We start from the raw sequence: 9,253 nt of genomic DNA, 5'->3' as shown, positions 1-9,253 counted from the left end.
GTTTTAGACCAGGACACAGCACCACCACTGCCCTCCTCTCTTTTCTAGACACCATTAATCATGCTCGTGACTCTGGCAACATTGTATCCACCCTTCTTTTAGACTTATCCAAAGCCTTTGATACTGTATCTCATACCCTTCTCTTGTCCAAACTCTCTCGTCTTAATCTTTCCTCCTCCACCATCAGATGGTTTTCCAGCTACCTTTCAAATAGACAGCAAACAGTCTAATGGAAAAATTCTATCTCTTTCTTCCTCCACACTCTTGCAGGTTTCCCACAAGGTTCCATACTTGGCCCCCTACTGTTCAACATCTTCATCAATGACTTTCATTACTGTATTCCAAATGCTAAGCTAATCCAATAAGACGAAGACTCCACCATAATCTGTTCTGCCACATCCTTACCCACGCTCTTGAAACTTACTCAAGATGCCTTATCTTGTACTGAGGTGTGGATGCTGAATAATCACCTTACCCTCAACCCTTCAAAATCCAAAATCATGCTATTTACCTCTTCTAAATCTTTCAAAATAGATAAGCTCTCTTTTCCATAACTAGCCAAAACTCAACCCCAGTTGAAATAGTTCCCCACTCAAAGCTTCTAGGAGTCATTACTGATGATCAACTAAAGTTCAATGTTCACATGCAAACTAATATTAAGAAAACACATCAAAAACTGGGCATGTTATACCACCATGGTCATCATCTCACTTCTTCAACCAAGCACACCCTCTCTACCACTTATCTTATTCCCTCTTTTATGTATGGTGCCCCTCTTCTTACTAGTTCATAGTTCATAGATTATTACTAGGCTAACTGCCCTTGAGGAACATTTTAAGACAAGCCAATAACTCCATGTGAGACTCAAACCCTGCACCTTGTGTATGTAAGGTAAACACCATAACCATTATGCCAAACTCCCACCTCCCACCAACCTTCAATACTCTCTAAATTCTAAGCTTGCTTCCTGCTATAATAAAATCTCTAAGTTTGCTACTGGATCCAAATCCTCCTCCCACCACTGCAAGGCTGTCCACTCCTTGAATTGGTTGGAATTTCCTAACTATCTCTCCTATATTCAGCTCTCTGTTGCCCATAAGCTCATCTTCAAACTTTTACATTGTCACCCACTTTCTTCCACCCTCAAAATGCATCAAACCAAAACCTTCTGGAAGTGTATACACTTATACGGACCCCAGGGACACTTCTATTATCTTTCTCTCTAGCACGACTTTGGAATTTCCTTCCCCCTCAAATTAGAACCATCAACAACCTTTCCTCCTTTAAAAACTAGCTTCACTCTTACCTTTCTTCTCATTGGGAATCATCCTGTTCTCATCCCACCTGACTTTATCCACTACATTCCTACTCTAAATCACCCTGCTTCATCTAAACTCTCATCTCCACTATATATTTCACTTCTTCCTCTGTTGCCTCTTACTCATCCCAAATAACATGGAATTGTAAGGTCCTTTCCTCCTCAACACCTGCTCTTAATTCTTACATAATTATGCTCCATTAATGGTTCATAGGTTCATAGGTAGGTACTAGGCTATTGGCCCTAGGGCCTATACAAGCCTAGCCAAAAAGGTACCCTGGCTTTTGCCACCCAAGAAAATTATTTTCCTGTGCCCCTGTCAAACAGAACACCAGAAGTAATCCCCATGGTGAATTTCCTATTACCCATCCAATCATCAAGATTTTTCTTGAAGAGTGCTAATGAGGAGCTCTGGTTGAGGTAGTCTATTCCAGAGTATGGGAAGTCTCTGGGACAGGAATTTATCCCTCTAACATGTACTGTTTATTGTGATGACAAGGTTTAGGTCCCTAGAGCATGTAGCTCGGAGGGATTTGGATTTTAAGTGGAGTATGTCCAACAGCTCTGGTTTTGACATAGCTTTGTATGTTAGGCAGAGATCGCCTCTGAGTAGGCAATATGCGATTGAGTAAAGCTGGAGTTTTTTGAGTCGGTCTGCATAAGGCATCTGTTTGAGGCCAGTAATCCTCTTTGTGAGGCATTTTTGTGGCCTTTCCAGTTGTTGCAGATGTCTTGTGAGGTACATGCCAAAAGGGACGTTGTACTCCATAATAGGTCTAATGAGTGATGAGTACAGGGGAACAATGACCTCTTTTTTTCTGGATGAGAAACCTTTTGTGATGAGGTGTGCCACATAGAAGGATTTCCTGACCACTGTGGCGATGTGATTATCAATGGAGAGACTACTGTCCACCTGTGTCCCAAGGTCTCTTATCACACTTTCAGTGTTAAGTAGACTACCGCGTATGTGGTAGTTCATGGGTACAGAGTTTTTACCAAAGGGGATGACAATGCACTTTTTGGCATTGAGTTTGAGACCATGGCTTTGACACCAGGCATCTGTCTCAGTGAGGCCCTTTTGTAGGATGTCCACATCATTAGGAGTTTTGATTATGGCTCCTAGTTTGCAGTCATCTGTGAATTTACTGAGCCAAAGGCCTTCTGTGTTAGCCTGTACTTCAGAGAAGTAGATACCAAACATCAGAGGACCCAGGACTGAACCCCTGTGGTACTCCACTTGTCACTGGTCTGAAGTCTGATTTGGAGTCTGCTACTTTCACAGTGTGGGTTCTGTCTGGAAGCCAGTTGGCAACCCATCTTGTGACATAAGGATTTATACCTAGTTTAGTGAGTTTATCTATAATTCCAGAGTGGGGGATGGTGTTGAACGCCTTGGCAAGATCTAGATATGCTGTGTGAACCACCTTACCCTCATCTATGACTTTGGTGACTACTTCAAAGGCGTCTATCAGGTTTAGGAGACATTATCTGCCTTTTACAAACCCGAACTGTGTGGGGTCCAGAGTTTGGAGATCTCCAATGTCTTTGTTTATGAGTTCCATGATGATACGTTCCATGGCCTTGCAGACTAGGCTCATCAGGCTAATGGGGCGGTAGTTCCCATTGCATAATTGCACACTCCTATATACTTTTTCTATTTCATGTCCTGTCATTTTTATATCCTCAGTATACTATATACTTGTTGCTTTCACACTTTAAACTAGGTATAAGTAACAAACTGCTTTGATTTGCACTGTTAAATATGTACATAACTCATTTTTATATCCTCAGTATACTATGTCCTTGTTCCCTCCACACTTTAAACTAGGTATAAGTGACAAACTGCTTTGACTTCCACTGCTAAATATGTATATAAGTCACAAACTGTATAAAGTATAGACTATGACTATACTGTAAAACTATGATTTATATTGTAACACTGGATTAGGAGCTTTTCTCCTTGGGCCACCATTGAAAATGGGCTCATTTTTGGCCCAATGAACTTTCCCGGTAAACAAATGGCAAATAAAAATAAATAAATTTAAGCAAATCATTTCATTCAAAACTCAGTAATCCAATCCATTACTCCATCTCAGCAAATCCTCTGTCTCTCAAATGCTTATTCACTGTTCCCTTTCAAACTCACCAATATCCTATCACTCCCCTTGTCCTCTCCTTCTACCTCCACAACCATCAGGTTTTTCCTCCCTCACTCTATTAACTCTGTCTTTCCTTAACCAAAGCCTAGTTACCATTTTTTATTCCCAGTCTAAGTTTCCTTTTCCCATATATATATATATATATATATATATATATATATATACACTGACTTCTTTATAAGATAATTTCCTGCTGCTTCATCCAACCCTGTCAAACCTCCTGTAATTAGTACGTGTCATCAGAAAAATGCCTAAGGTAAACATTGTCTTATCTGTAATAATTTCAAACAGTTTTATTTTTACATAATTTAATATGTTACAATAATATGGAGGGGAATTAGAAAATTATTTGGACAATAAAGAACTTGCTTGGCAAGTAAGCCTTAATCCATATGAACATCCAGGACTGAATTATGCATTAAATTTTATATGTAAGTTAAAAAAGAAAGCCTGTAACACTTTAATAGTCACATGAATTTTAAATTATGTGAATATTGTATCATGTTGATTAGAAGATAAGTATTAAAATGGATGCAATAGGATGTGATATAGTCTGGAGTCCTGAGTATTGTAAAGATGAACACACTTACTCATATGTCATTAAAGATTTTATTTTAAGTTTATACTCATATTTATTTTATTTATTTATTTTTATTTTACATTTGTTAACCGGGAAAAATCCAACTGGCCCAGGTCCATTTTCAGTGGATGCCCAGGGTGAAAATTTCCACAATTAACATATAGTAAAGTAGTTATGACACAGGTAAAACAGTTATGAAAAAACAGATCAATTATAAGGACACACATGCAAATAATTGTTCACAGTGGTTCAACTGTGATTGGTAAAGGACCAAGACTTTTGGTAAAGAGTTATATATAAAGTACAAGTGACCTGACGGAGATAATGCTAGTCTTTGAATAACAGTTGCATACAATCTGCATTTTACATTTTGCTTCTATTAAGGAACAGAGATGGAAAATAATATAACCTGAATAAAATAATATAACCTGAGCATCCAGATTATAGGGAAGGAGGAAAGTTAGATCTATGAGAAAGTAAGAGCCTAGAGTTTGAGTAGTTAAGGGAAGTCAGAAGAGACTGTCATGTAATACATGGGCAGATCCAGGATTTCTTGAGATGTGTTTTGAATACTTTTTTGAATTGTGTGTTTGTTGTAGTAGAGGTTATATTAGTGGGGAGGTTATTCCATTTTTTGGCTATGGTATAGATTCATAGGTTCATAGGTAGGTACTAGGCTATCGGCCCAAGGGTCTACATAAGCCTAGCCAACAAGGTTCCCTGGCTTACGCCACCCAAGAAAGTTATTTTCCTGTGCCACTGCTGAGCAGAGACACATAAGTGATCCCCTGGGTGTATTTCCTATTTCCCATCCACTCATCAAGATTTTTCTTTATCAGAATTTATTATTATTAATTATTATATTATTTCCCATCTCTGTTCCTTAATAGAAGAAAAATGTAAAATGCAAATTGTATTTAACTGTATAAGAGTACAGAGCTTTGCCAGCAGTATTGCTGGCAGTTGTAATACCGAGGATAGGTTTATAAGAAGAGTGAAGAGGATGACGGCTAGAATAATGTGTTAACAGCTGTTTTAGTGCTGGAGTTTTCTCTGGGTAGTTTATGATGTTAAAGGCACAGGTGAGTTGTTGGTGGGTAAGTAAGAGAGGAAATTCTAGCCATTGAATTTCTTTTCGTGCCTGGCAGTGGTGGGCTCTAAAGGGAGAGTTGGTGGTGAAGTCAGGTGCACTCCCTATCCCAGTTATAATTTCTGTGCCAGTACAGCACTTGTAAAAATGCTCCCTTGTTTCTTTTGTATTCCTCCGTCCTCCAATCTCTGGTTTAATTTTGGAGCTGTTATAGCATTGCATCCTTGCTGTCCAGGGGTTGCCCTCCCCAATCCCCGTAGTAATGTTGATACCATCACAGCATTTAAAGTATTTCCAGTTCACTAATGGTCCCTCCATCCCCAGTGTCCATAGTAATGTTAGTGCCATTGCAATGTTGATGCTGGTATGGCACTTTAAACATTAAATTCTGGGGTCCATTGGTTCCACCTTCATGCCCATTTTGATGTCACTGATGTTATATCACTATTAAAATATGTCTTGGTGTCTAGTTGTTCCCTCATCATGTTCATGTTCGGTGGATGAATGCATCCTTTTGGCCATGATTGTTATGTCAATGAGGTGGGGATGGTCATGCTGAAGTACACTGACAAGCACTTCCTTGAATCACTCAGCCATGTATATGCCTTACTGGGGGTGATTCCATAGAGACAGTACATGGCTAGTTAGCATACATCTCCCCATGGCATGTCTCATTAGTATTCAACATGGCCACAGGATGAGCTTTTCTCTGTGCTGTATGACTTCATGTTGGGGGACTGTACAGAACCATATAAGGTGGCTTGCTGAATAGTAAAAAGTTTCTGTGATGCATACACCTCTGTGTACATGTTATAGTACCTTCATGAATTCATGCCAATGTGTGTTATAACTTCAAGTGGCAGAATAAGGCTAATAATATAAGAACTAAATGGAAAGGAGAGAAAGTAATTTTAGATGAGCAAGAAATACATGCACAACAAAAATAGAGATTTTTACAGAAACAGACTAGGTGGAATCATGTGTCAGAATATAACAAAAACAAATTATCAAAATGTTACGAGAGCCAGTGTAACAGCAGCAAAATGCTTTAGTTTAACAGTGAGATCCATTGTCCACTGAGAGTCAGACATGGGCAGAAATAGTTGAACAAGGGAAATTTACCAAACAAGGACATTCTACTACTACTAAAACAACAAACAAAACGATGCCAAGAGACATCAGTGCTTATCATTTGTCTGATGAATATTTTAACAGTTTAGAAATTAATATACTGTCTAAAGGTTGGATTTTTATTCTTGCCAAAAAAAAAAAATCAAAATTACAGAGGTGGTTACAGCTTTAAAAAAATAATAGAAAGTTAAATTTACAATGCGGTCAAAGAGTCAGTCCCCCCCCCCCCCCCAAAATTAACAAGTAGTTTCATTTTGAAAAAAAATTGTGGAAAAGAGAAAAGCAAATGTTTGATGAAGAATTTGATTATAACATTTTTAATTTAATGTGCTGAAAGGGGTTGCTTTAAGGGAAGATACATCTAAAAGGTATACAAAGGCAGATAAGGTGGTGCTTTAGTAATTATGAATACAGATGTTTCTAATTGTAAAATGGTGCAAATTATTCCATATGGAGGAAAATATAAAAAAGTTACTTTCTATGCATTACAGAACAGTCATGAAGTGACTGATGACATTGTTATGGCATGGGCTTCTATATGGATAGTTATTAATGAAAAAGGGACACGTTTTCCCAAGGTCCACATCTTAAAGTTAGTATTTTATTTTGGTTTTCTGAAATAGAAATGTGTTTTGAGACCTATAATGGCTTCAAAAGGAGTCAAATTGGAGCCAGTTAGTATACTTTTAGAAATCATGCTGACAAATATTGTTCCAGGAATACCACTTCATATAACAGGTATGCTTGATTTTATAATTAAATGTATTTCAGCAGCAGAATCAGATATTTCAATATCCCTTGACATAAAGTCATTACATGCATCAATATCTAATGAAGATGGTTTAGATAAAGGTCATCAAATGTCCGTTGGTGTCAGTGTGTATTATTAAAAGGATCCGGGGCAAATATATTTATGATGCTTATCACTGGCAAAATATTAAGTTTTATGCACATTGTATGGATTTAATTTTTGCAACTTACTACATTTAAAGTTCAGAGTTTAATGTTTATATACTTTGTCAATTTTCTCTGTCTCTCTCTCTCTCTATATATATATATATATATATTTAGATATACACACACATATGTGTGTGTGTGTGCGTGTCTGTGTGTGTGTGTGTGTGTGTGTGTGTGTGTGCATATACTTTATATATATATATATATATATATATATATATATATATATATATACACACACATATATATATACATCTGTGTATGTGTGTGTGTGTGTGTGTGTGTGTGTGTGTGTGTGTGTATGAATATTTGTATATGCACAATTAAACTCAAGACAAAATGGTTGCTCATTCATGCCCACTTGTTTAAGTGGAGTGACATACACACTATCTCAAGCTTATCTTCTCATCACACAAATGCTAATCACTTTTTGTTTCCTACACAATATTCCACTGTGTCCTCTTCCTTACAGGCAGTAAATATTAACATTAGAAGTACTTCTAATGAGCTGCCAGATTTCCTTGACTGGCTAACCTTGCACTCACCAAATATTGTAGTGATAACAGAAATATGGCTTAAAACTGAAACTAAAAATAATGAAATCCTACCTCCTGATTACAACATACTTAAGACAACCTAAAAACACAAAAGAGCTTGTAGTGTTGCTTTTCTATACTATACAAAACTAATCTACAGCTCTGCAAATCTCCTAAAAATCCTCTAAAATTAAGCAGTGCTCTCAAACTCAACCAACACAAATTCCTATACATCTTAAGAGCATATTTCTTATGGGAGACAATCTCCATAATATGGAAGACATATTCGGTTGGATATCATTCTACATTGTTCAAGAAAAATATATGGAGACTGGCTCTCAACCTCTTCCGACACCCTAATCCATGCCATAAACCTATGTGGATTCACCCAGTTTATTACCACTCCCACTTGCTGTAATAAGAAAAAAAAAGAGGAACCATGACTGACTGGATCCTTACCTCCATGCCAAACAAAATCTCTTCCTCTGATACCCTACCTGCCTGTATAAGTGACCACTTATTTTTATTAAAATAAATCAAAATAATATCCACTCTTTTTTTATTGAAAGAAAGCAAAGGAATACCTCAAAACAACAACAGTTTAACATACTACTTAACGTCTAATGTTTCATCAAACAAACTTTCTTCTCCTACCTAAAACTTTTTTAATTGTAATAACCCAAAATGCCTACCCCTATATGATTCTGTTTACACTTCAGTGGTGTATTTCTGAACATCATGAACGAAATAGCTCCAGTTAAAAAAGCATGAAGCCAATCCTGCTCTGCTCCATGGTTGCTCTGAGATACAAAACACCTTATGAGAGAAAAAGAGAGAGCCTTAAAAACTGTTGTGAATCATAAAACAGCTGAGTCAGCAAAAATTCAGGCAGCTTAGGAATCAAAAGTAGTCCCAAATCCAACTTGACAAAAAACATACTTTACTGACCTACAGAACAAAAACTATTAAAGCTCCAAAATATTCTCTTCTTCCATAAATCTGCTACTAATACTTCTTAATTAATGTATGGACATTGACGACCCCATATGCAAAATGGGAAAAGGGCTTGAGGATGGACGGATGGATGGGTGGATGGATTGACACATATTCCACATTTTTTCATTCCTTGTCTATCTTTTAATCTCTGGTGTGGGCTGTGCTCTTATAAACATTTCTACTTGAAGAAGATAGTATTATATTAGGCAACACTTTCAAGACAACGGTGATTTAAAAAAAAAAAAAAAAATTGTGGAAGTAAAGGTATCATATACCTAGAAGTTTGTAAAAAATACGACAGTTTCTATGTTGGAAAACTGCAGCGAGCAGTGAGAAAAGGTATACACAAGGATCTTTATAGCATTAAGAACAAAGAAAAAAGACCAAAGATGTTAACAATGCTCTTTATTAACATACCTTGCTGGATATCTCTGACAATCATTTTAAGTCTGGTATTTTAGATTAGGTAGATTTCAATCCTTGAGG

At 37.0% G+C, this 9,253-nt stretch overlaps 1 protein-coding gene across 2 annotated transcripts in view; it reads left to right on the top strand.

Annotated features, from left to right (window-relative positions):
• Positions 1–9,253, top strand: part of NR1H4 (nuclear receptor subfamily 1 group H member 4) — an 856,459-nt gene that overhangs the window by 58,250 nt on the left and 788,956 nt on the right. The window lies entirely within an intron of this gene.

This window comes from Protopterus annectens, chromosome 11.part0 (genome assembly GCF_019279795.1).
Source record: "Protopterus annectens isolate FY-2018-M chromosome 11.part0, PAN1.0, whole genome shotgun sequence".
Lineage (NCBI taxonomy): Eukaryota > Metazoa > Chordata > Ceratodontiformes > Protopteridae > Protopterus > Protopterus annectens.
The sequence above is the reverse complement of the archived record's forward strand: the minus strand, read 5'-3'. Positions and strand labels throughout refer to the sequence as shown.